General features: G+C 42.6%; 1 protein-coding gene across 6 annotated transcripts in view; it reads right to left on the bottom strand.

Annotated features, from left to right (window-relative positions):
• The window catches only part of Septin6 (septin 6), a 69,352-nt gene that overhangs the window by 57,082 nt on the left and 826 nt on the right, over positions 1 to 11,444 (bottom strand). The gene's annotated exons all lie outside the window — the stretch shown is intronic.

Below are 11,444 nucleotides of genomic sequence, written 5' to 3' on the forward strand. Positions count from 1 at the left end.
GGATTTAGCTCAGTGGTTCTGCCACCTGACTCACAAGCTCAAGGACCCAAGTTCAATCCCCGGTACAAAAAAAAAACAAAACTAATAAGCTGTCACTAAAAACATTATGCTTATCAGGTTTTATGTTTTATAAAAGTAATTAATGTTCATTGTAGAAATTTTAGAACATACAGAAATGATAAAGAAGAAAATAAAAATCACTCATAATATCATTCTCCAGAGATAATCACATAATATTTATATGTAATTCCCGCCTGTCTGTACCTTTTCTTTTCTGACACTCAGTATCGAACCCGGGGCCTTTGCATGGAACTACACCCCCAATCCTTTTTAAAATTTGTATCTTTGAGATACAGTCTCACTAAGTTCCTAAATTGCCTAGGCTGAGCTCATAAAACATCATTTTTAATGGCCATGTAGTATTCCAGCACAGAAATTTGCCCTACTTTCCTAACCCATCTTCTATTGCTGGACATTCAGTGTGTCTCCAAGTTATCAATATAACAAACAAAATTCTTTTTCTGACATATATCTCTTACACATTTCTTTGCATGTATCTCTGATTATTTCTGAGAACTGAAGCCTACTGGATCAGAGGGTAGATAAAAGACTTTGGTATACACTGACACATCATTCAACAGACAATAGTGCAAATTCATGTTTCTACCACTAATATTGTGAGAATGCCTATATTCTCATAAACACTGGCTTTTTAGCCACTATAAAGCGAATCGCTGAAAATGGTATGTGGTTGTTTAATTTGCATTTTATCAGTGAGAATGAACATTTTTTCATTGTTCAGCCATATATGTGTATTATGTACGTACATGTGAATTATCTGGTCATGTCTTTGTCATTTAAAAAAAAGGTGTTTATCTTTCTCTTGGATTTGTAAAAACATTTTATCATTTAAGGAAAATAAGATTGTTTTGATTTTATGGTGAAATAGCCAAGATAAGAACTCCAAAAAGTAGTTAGCAATATGGCAATGTAGGCTTAGAGTGAATTCAGAACTGATATAAATTTAAGAGCTAGAGGTATGAAACTGGGTGTTAGAGATAGTACAGAGAGAAAAGAGCTAAAGACTAAATATAGAACACATCCACAAGTAAGGAATGGGAATGTATAAAGAGGATTCTCCTAAAAGAAAATGATCAGAAAAGTAAGAGATGACCTATACAGTGGTTTTGTATCCCCAGAAGCCAAGGGGAACGCCAAGAGGAAACAGCCATTGATTTGGATTTGATCAAGGTCAAGGTGGATATCAGAATCCTTATTTCTTCTTTTACCCATTGTGCAATACACCTAAAATGACTTAAAAGCCTGGGGGTTAGGAAACATGAGGCCTGGTTAATGGGTCTTTCTTACTGTTCAAGAATTCAGCCGCAAACATTCTGTCTCACTCTAGTTAAGAAAGCTCCAAAAATGTATTTGTAGCTGGGCATGGTGGCACACACCTGCACTCCAGCACTCAAGAGGCTAAGATAGGAAGATCATGAGTTGGGGCCAGCGTGGGCTACACAGCGAGTTTTAGGCCAGCCTGGATTACACAGCAAGACCCCGTCTCCAAAAAAATCAAGTAAAACCAAACCAAAAACGTACTTATATAGTTCCTGCTTTCAGATATCCTGTCTAATAAGCACTATGTGCTCTTGCTTTGATTAAGCTTATAAGCTGTCAAGGTCATCGTTATGAGTATCAGTCTTCATTATTCAGACTTAAATATGTATAGGTAAAAAGGACAAGACATTGCACTGAATATAGTGACCCCTGGGCAGCCCCTGGAAGTTTCTTTCCTCTTTTCTCACTAAACCTCTGATAACTTATTTCTTTCCCCTACAGTGCCCTGATTGAGGTCCTGATTACTCTGATTGCAGTTAATTAAATGCTCCCTTGACTACAATGTACACAAGAGGAAATAGAACTGGCAATCTGGCCCAGGACATCATGACATTAAAACCTCAAGTTGTCACCTTGAGTGGCAGGTAATGCTATGTTTAAGGCTTGACCTGTGATTCCAGAAAAGCCAGAGCCAAAATTAGAAATTATGCATCTCCCACTACCTTGCAATCTGTTCCTGGGATCTATTCTGCAAAGCTCACATATGCTGTACAAAGATATCATTACAGTATTTTTTACATACTGAAAAAGTAGAAAAATCCTAAAAGTCTGATAACAACAAAAAATATATATATATAACTAAATAATGGTACATGCATATTCTGGAACATTCTGCAGCCATTAAGAGGACTGTATGGGCCGGGGATTTAGCTCAGTGATTCCAGTGCCTGCCTCACAAACACAAGGACCTGAGTTTGATCCCCAGTACCAAAAAAAGAAAAAGAAAAGAAATAAAAAGAGGACTGTATGTATTAATGTGAATATCTCCAAGGCATATTATAAGGTAGAAAGCAGAAGGCACAGAACAGTAAGCACAGTATGAGCCTATATATGCGCAAATGCCTAAGTATTTTTGGACCCAAATATATGAGCATACACAGACAGAAGACTGAAAAGCCACCCCTCAGGTTGTGGCTACCTCAGGGAAGGGTAATGGAAGTAGGAGCCCAGTCAGTGGGGGTAGTCAGTGTGCTTTTGTAGTGTTTGATTCTTTTATAACATGAATGTATCCACCCATTACCTGCATAACTTTAAAACATTTTAATATAAGAAAGAAGAGTTCTCGTTCCCCAGGTTTTGTAGCAAGGGTAATTAGAATGCAGAGAGTCTAAGAGCTAAAAGGAAGTCAAAATGAAAGAGTGCTCCTGAGAGTTAGGAGAGCCCCCTCTTGCCTCCCCAATTACATTTCCTGTTTTCTCCTCATCTGCAGTCACCTGCGGTTTTGAAATACGTTATACCACATTTCATATCACAGGCAGAAACACTGCTCTCGTTGTTCTCTTCCGCCTCCTCCCCTGAGGACACACCAATTTCGTTTTTTAATTGAATAGTTGTAAGGTTCATATTAAGAAGAACAAGTCACGGTGGCTCCAGCTGTGCATGTTTCTCCCACTGTTGTTATTCTGAAAATAAAGAGCCTCAGAAGCACCCAAGTAGGGAACTGCTGTCCCCTGCTGCCCCTGCCCCTCTCAGAGCCAACATCTGTAATAGAGTAAGCAAGCAGGCCCGGCGGTGTCTGGGAACTGAGGGTCTATCTGTGTTAATAGAGAATTTCCTGACTCTGTTTCAAGCCAGGGTGGCTACAGTAGTAGCTGTCATCCTTGCAAAAACGTTTGCAACCCATTACCCAAGGCTTGGCTTTACCTCAACTTTCTCCTCTGGCCTTCTTCATCCAAATGCTAGCTAAGGACAGAGGCATTGAAGTGGGATTCTCTTCAGCAGGCTCATCAGTCATGCGGTAGTAAGCTCGATCTTCACACCTTCCCTTTCTCCATGGCCACCCCAGCCCTGAATACTGCCCTCTGAGAGATCATACAAATCTCCAAGACATTCAAAATCAATTCCTCGGTTCACTGATGTATGATGCAACACTCAGTAGCTGATCAAAATGTTTTCTGAAAATATTTAATGACATGAAATGCTCACCAAATACTGTTAGGCAAAGCAAAGCAAAACAAAAACCTGCAGGATCATCCCAGTGATGGAGGAATGTCTGAGGACAGTGGTTACTTTGAGGTAGAAAACTTTATAAATGATGTTTTTCTGTTTTCCAAATTTTCTACAATAGGCATGTTTTTAGCTTATGATCTGGAAAAAAAACAACCTGTTGTATTTTAGACACAAGGTCTTGCTATATTGCCTGTGTTGCCCAGGCTGCCCTCAAACCTGCAATTCTCATCCCTCAGCCTTTGGAGCAGGTAGGACTACAGGCATGTGCCACTGTGCCTGGTTTAAATGGTATTTTTTAAAAAGCTTCTATGAAGATATTTTCCTTGGCAGGAAAGTGACTCAGATATTTTAGGAAAATCTTCAGCTACAACCAAAAAGTGCTTTACACATACATAACCAGAAAATGTGGTTAAGAAGAGCTTTTAGCTCCCAGGCAGCTTTACTGTATATAAAACATCTTACCAATGATATAATAAACTCTATTATTCTCCTTATTATAACCTATCATTACATATATAACTTATTATTATATAAGACAACTTATAAAGATCCATGTAAACCAGAAATTAAATCATATATCCTGAAATGTGTAGTAAAAATTCCTGATAAAATGACCAGGTAGCTGATAGTCCCATCTGCTGCACCCAGTGTGGTCATAAGAACCACAAAAGCACCAATATGTTCCCAAACATTTTTTTTTAAGTAAAAATCTCCAATGCACCTAAACCATCAAGCATCAAGATTTCACTTGTGCTGAAGTAAGCCAAGCTAAGAGGAAACAGAGTAGTTATAATGCTCTGTACTGGGAGAGGGGAATGTCCAAGCAATAAGGCCTGCAAAAGCTGGCAGTCTCTAAGGGGCCTCAGAAATGCCCCTCGGTGGAGAAGCAGCTTAGAGGACCCTGGGGAGGCACAAGGGATACCATCCTTACCAAACAGGGGGAAGGCCCATTTTTGGCAAAGTCAATAGATGAAACTGATTTAAATGCACAAGATAAATTCCAGAGTGGCTTTTCATTCTATAAAAGGATCCACAGCAGGATTCCACTAAATAGCCAGCTCTCCTAGTGCATTTAAAGTGGGATTCAACAGACAAACATTCATCTGACATATACCTTTATAGGAAGATGACAGCTATATATACCTAGACCAGACAGACAATATCTGAAGGGTTGTTTCGATTCCACTTATGGAGACCCTGCTGAGCTAAAAGCATAGGCTTGCCTTCTCCACAACTCTCTCCCCACCCAGCTCAAGGAAGGAGTCAAAGCAGGGAAGGGGTGGAGTTCAATGCTGCTATCTTACTGGGAAGCAGAAACAGGCAAAGACCTAAGAGAAATTAGATTGGAGAACAAGGAAACACAAGAACCATACAGCGCTGAAATGGAACCGCTCTAAAAGATCACCTAATCCAACCCACTCTTTTTACAAAGGGGAAATGGAGACTTGGAGAGAGGAAGAGGAAGTGACTAGCCCTGAGTGACAGAGTGGTGCTAGGATTCATTCCCCTGTCAAGTAGACTGTCACTCTCAAATGGAAAAGCCGACTTAAGTGGCAGATGTATTTTTTCCTGCTGGTAAAATTCTATGATGCACTACTCTGGCTGGATGCTTGTTGAGAGTGAGAAAGGTCAAAGAACATGACCCAGAAGCCTAAGGGATCAATCACCAAGGTGGCTTTGGTCAACAGAAGGGAATTGAGGCAATTGATGCCACAAAGGGCCTGGCTCCTGCTCTCCACACTCTCCCCCAGTTCTCTCTCTTTTCCCACTCAGCATTCTGACTCCTACCTCTGCTTCAGCCTGGCCAGTTGCCCAACTCTACCCCAGAGCCCCAGGGCTAACAAGCCTAGTAACTCAACAAGCCATTGTCTAGGTAAAATACCTCTACCTCAGGGGAGGGGTGAACCCTGCTCAGCATCAGTCAATTTTCCCACAAAAGCCAGACAGATTCCCTTCAAGTCAGGCTATTTCTGAGTTTTCTAGGTATGCTAGCTATTGTTACCTCCAATCTGTTGAAAGAAAGAAAGAAAGAAAGAAAGAAAGAAAGAAAGAAAGAAAGAAAGAAAGAAAGAAAGAAAAGAAAGAAAGGGGTTTACCCATAGGCCTCTGGTCGAATGCCCAACTGTCCTCTGGGGAGCCTGAATTTGCCTCTGCCTCCATCTGTTCTCATTTAATAGCGATGTGAAAAAACCCAGTTCCTGCCTCAGCACCAGTGCTCAGAGCTGGGGGGCCTCTCCTGTGGAAGGAAACGAAACACCACCTCACACCTCATAAGGGCTGTGAAAGCGGAGTTCTGCTCTTCTTACCCGAGGGCCTACACTAGGGGTCAGAGAGGGCCCTGGCAGGGGAAATCCGAACCTTGAGGCCTGCCCCTGAGAAGGCCTGCAAATCATTTTCTGGTCAAAGGGATGACCCAACTCCAGGGCCAGCTGAGAGTGTCCTGCATAATTCAGCAGATGGCTGCCACTAATGAGAAGACACTGGAGAAGAGGATAACACTGTTTCTCACCCTCCTGAGCATGTGGCCTCCTTCCTCTGTGCAGGCAGCCGAGAAACTGATGATTTCAAATCCCGGCAGCAGAAGCCTCCTCCTGCCAAACTGAGGAGGAAGGGTCTGTGTTTCCAATTTATTCTGCCCCCCCCCGGTTGTTACTTAAAATAATCCATCATTACATGGCTGGTGGCTCCAAGATTTTTATTTAAAGCAGCATGAAGAGAGAAAAAAGAAAACCCACACAACCCGTGACTGTGCTATCTTGGATTTAAACTGAGAATCTTCTTAACATCAGAGAGTCTCAAAACTAACCAAGGATACTCTTCTCTGACCCTGGTGAAGATGCTGGAGGATGAAGGGATGAGAAAGAAAAGAGGAGATTTTTAATTTCTTAGAAACATCTTGAAAAGGCCAACATTTTAAAAAAGGAAATCTGTGTCATCTGGTAGGTGTTCCATTGTTTCATCCATTGACCAGCAATAACACTCTAGGTTAATCCATTTGGTCTCCTGCACGTATAAAATGAAGAGAACAACACATGTCCATGCCCAAGCATGGGTGTACACACCTGAATCCCAGCACTCAGAAGGCTGAGGCAGAAGAATGGCAAATACAAACCCAGCCTGGGCAACTTTGTGAAACCTGTCTCAAAAAAAAAAAAAAAAATTTGTCCGAGAAGCTATTGAGAAAAATCAAATCATATAGTATTTTAAGATAGTGAAAAGAAATATGTTACATATATCCATGGTCCCTTGCCTTTCTTTTCTTTCTCTCTTTCCATCTATCTTGAAAGAGACTGTAAAATACATGCAGCTAAAAGCACTTCTCAGCTGTTCATGCTGACATTAAACCATGGCTCTGATAATCTAGAAACCCAAGCAAGTTCAGAAATCAGTCCTATTTTGCTTTGAAATACCTTTTCCAGAGGATTCATCTTCCTCATTAGTCTTGAGCAGGAAACTACAATGGTTTTGTTTCCTTATAGCATACAAAGGGATGAGACATGCTGGGTAACAAAGCCAGCAGTTAATAGAAAATTTAAAGCAGAGACTCCACAAAATAAATGCTATACATATGACTGCAGATTGAAATCTCATTTTACTACACAGACAAATCACTCTGCTAGGATACAGCTTTGTAATAAGCACACCACTAACACATTTCCAGGATTTAGAATGTGAAGAGGAAAGAGGGCTTATTCCTGACTCTCATCTGGAAGTTCCAAGAGGACAGAGCCTTGCATGCCGTAGCCACCATTATATCTCCAGAACCTGGTACAGGGCCCGCCAGAGTCTGCCCCCAACAAATAAATGTTGAAGGAATGAAGGAAAATAATAGTAGGGTAATTAACAAATGAAACATCCCCAACCCGGTGGCAGAAGCGAGATCTCATCCATCGTCACACCTACCCATTTCCTATGTGAAGTCCTCAGGAAGCCTTTTCTGTCACCTACCACCTCCATCCACGGCTGGATTAGGTCCCCTTGTCATGAATTTTCACTGCAGGCAGGAGCTGTGTGTGCCACACACATGAGGATTTGTGTCTACTTCCAGCCTTGGATTCCACACTCCTTCACAGAAGGGGCCATGTGAATTTGAGGGGCACTGTAAAGCTCCTCCAACTTTTTATTTTGAAAAACTTCAAGCACAGAAAAATTGAAAGATTGTTCAGATGCCCTTGACTCAATCAATAATTTTTAATATCTGGAGCCCTGTAAACTTTCTTCAGTGTTATATCCCCAGAAGAGCTATAGGTAATACTGGGGTTTTGTTTTCCTTGCCTGGAGTACAAGGTCACCTTTACTGAGTAGGGTCAGCCCAGGCAGGGCATTTCAAAGGGAAACAAAGGACAACTACCACTTGCTAGGAAGAGAGTGCAGCAACAATCTTCTCAAGGGCTTGCAATTGCTCTGAGATAGCTGCCTCAGGTCAAACCCAGCTAACTTTGTAGGGCAAAGTTAGCCCCTGCAAGTTTTTCCATTAGGGAGAATGATTCTTACCTGGATGACCAGTGGAGAAACCAACACTTTGTGGGACTGGATCAAGCTAGGATCAAACAGACTGTCCTTTCTGGGGACCAGCACTTGCAGTATGGACTCCAAAACACAATAGTGAAAGAAGCAGCTCAGTGTAAGAGATAGCACGGGATTTTGCTCAGTGGTTCTGCTGCTGCCTGCCTCGCAACTGCAAGGACCTGAGTTGTACCCCCCACCCCACCGCACCAAAAAAAATTAGCAGATATGGCTTTTAGAGCCTGTCGTGTGCCTTGTAAGGTTACCTGGAATGAGTCATGTAACCTCTCAGACTATATATTAATAGCAGTCCAACCCACCTTAGAGGCAGTAAGCAGGTGGCAGGGCACCCTCATGCTCTTCAGTAGTTCTCTACCTTACAGTGCCTATAGTATGTTTCTCCAACTAGACTGGAAGCTTAAAAGCTATGAACTAAGTCCATCATTTTTTTGTATAGTTGATGTTATGGCTTGTATCTAGATGTTCCCCAAAGTCTCATGCAGTCATAGGTGGGGCTTTTCAGTGGTGGCTGGATCTAGTGTGTGTGATGCTGGGATTAAGGATGCTGTGATTGATTCATGGTGTAATGCTAGGACTGAGGGTGCCCTGTCATGGGTGTGAGTGCTACTTGCCCTAAGGGTGGGTAGCCTGGATAAAATATAAGGGACAGAAAGGGAGCTGCTATTGTCACTTGCTGCTCACTACTTTACTTCCTTCCTGCCTTCTGCTTGCCATGAACTGCTTCTCCTCTGATGCCCCCTGGGCCAAGCCACCCTGTCTTGGAGCCAGCTGGTTGCAAACTGAAACATCTACAAACCGTGAGCTAAAATAAATCTCTCCTCCTTTAACTTTGGGTGTTGGGTATTTTGTCTCAGAGATGAGTCGACAAGGGCTAACCATAGTGCTGGACACATCTGTCAAACAAATACCCATGGACACTGTAATAAAATAGGGCTGTCATACAGAATCCTTTGTGGTGTTCACTCAAATGGGATGGAAGTGAATTATGCACACAAGAATTGAACTTCCGGGCCGGGGATTTAACTCAGTGGTTCCACCGCCTGCCTCACAAGTGCAAGAACCCAAGTTCAATCCCTGGTACCAGAAAAAAAATTTGAACTTCCAAGTTGCATTCATCCCCAAATATAGGCCCTACCCAACAATTCTTGGGCATGTTTAACCATGAAGGATATTTAACCACAGTTACTCTCAACCACCACACACACAAACACACACACACACACACACACACACACACACACACACACACACGGATACTAAAGAATTCTTAGGGCCGGGGATTTAGCTCAGTGGTGCCGCCACCTGCCTCACAAGCACAAGGTTCTAAATTCAATCCCTGATACAAAAAAAAAAAAATCCTAAACTAGCTACACTTAGGCTTATTCACAAATTTCTTTCCAAACCCTAGATATATGTTCCTTGGAAGAAATAAGCAGCAAGGTCTCTGGAGTCAATTCCATCTTCCTCTAGTAAATTACAACTTCTTGCAGACACAAAAGAGAACAGAGAGACAAATGACACATAAATAAGAGCTTCACTGGCTTGGGGGGAGGGAGGCATGGAGAGTGACGTCAGTTTTCCCAGAAACCCATTTATCACGATAACAAGGTCTCAAGTGCTTGGGCTGCTCTTTCAGCTTCAGAATCTGGCATACAATTATGTTCTTCAGTGTACAGATGGCAAAGCCAGCCAGAGCCTACTGGAGCCATGTAAAGCAAACCAAGAGGCCTTCAACCACCCCCAGCCCCCATCTTCAGAACAAAAGGGATCTCTGGATTGTCAAAATTGTGCCTAAGGGGAAACAATCTTCTGGCATGTTCCCCTTGGCAACATCTGTCCTGCAATCCTAATCTAGGCAATGGAGACTGATGAGACTGTATGGACAGGTAGATGCAAATTCATTATCTGATGAAAAAAATCATGAGTGTCATTTTTGGTCACTACAGAGAGCAAGGTTAATCCAGGAGACCATTTCCTACACTGAAGCTATGCCATCTAAAAAATGTAGGTAACGAGTAACAGAAGCGTTCTGGAAAGACCTCAAAACACAACAGCAATAAATACCACAGTGCCAATCTTAGGAGTGAAGAGAATTCTCTCATATTTCATCATCACAGGGCACTGGCTCCTATCTACCACTCGTCCTTCCATACTGCATAAACAGCTCTGTGCTAGGGTGTGCAGCTGCTGGGGAAGGTTCCAAAGAAATGATCCTGACCTTCCAGACTGGGACAGGATATGGAATAAAATCTTCTATCCTATAGAGAAAATACTGTCAGACCCTAGATTCAGATCTTGAAAACAAATCAATTTCAAGTACACCAAATACCTACAGGCTGTTTTGTTTTGTTGTTGTTTTTGTTGTTTTTCTTTCTTTCTTTCTTTCTTTCTTTCTTTCTTTCTTTCTTTCTTTCTTTCTTTCTTTTTCTTTCTTGTTTTCTTTCTTTTTTTTTTTTTTTTGCACAGGAACTGCACTGCATGGACTATTTCTCTAAATAAGTACAAGGTTTAACATTATTTTTGTGGCTCACAAATTTTCATGAAGCAGTATTTGGTGTCACAGGATTTAACCTACTCCTACCTCACTCTCCTGTCTTAACTTAGGGTACTGGTGGACTTACTGAAATCCCAGATGCCCGTGGATGAATAAAAAGCTAGATTGTTCCTCAAATGGAATTTTCTCTTTGCAAACCAAACTTCTGGTCTGAGAAAACAAACATGGAACCTCAGGTTACTTCGACATAATTTATCTGCACATCCCAGGCTGGAAAACTTAGTTTTTCAAAAATGAATATATTTTTTCCCAGAGTGGTCACCAACAGAAAGAGACTGTTAAGTCCCACTTTTATTTTCCCCATAGAAAGAAGCCAGCTCCACAGGTTTTGGCACACAAGCCCACTTACACTGAACATACCCTTGAGACAGACCCCCAGAGGTCCGCTCAGAAACAGGAGAATCGAACTCCACACAGACGCACAAATGGGACCACACAGAGGCATTCAGATGCGCCCATACACACCACAGCGGTGAGCACACCCTCATCTAGGGTCACAGACAGAACCTGGGCACCACTGCCGCCCGCCAAGGGAAGGCACGAGGGCGCACGCGTGCACATATACACGCGCACACACTGATAGACACACAGACGCAGACACATATGTAATGCATATGGAGAAACCCTACTCCAGCCAGTCACCTCCCCGCCCCCCTCACTCCCTCTACCTTCAGCCCCAGGCTAAGCCTAGCCCGGCGCCCCTCTTCCCTAGCAAGCCGGAGTCCCAGCCGGCAGCTGTGCGCAGGGGCTCTGCAAGGCAAGGGGGCCAGGGACCCGGGGGTGGGGGTGGGGG

Source organism: Fukomys damarensis, unplaced genomic scaffold (genome assembly GCF_012274545.1).
Source record: "Fukomys damarensis isolate Sample0158 unplaced genomic scaffold, DMR_v1.0_HiC HiC_scaffold_39, whole genome shotgun sequence".
NCBI classification, from domain to species: Eukaryota; Metazoa; Chordata; class Mammalia; order Rodentia; family Bathyergidae; genus Fukomys; species Fukomys damarensis.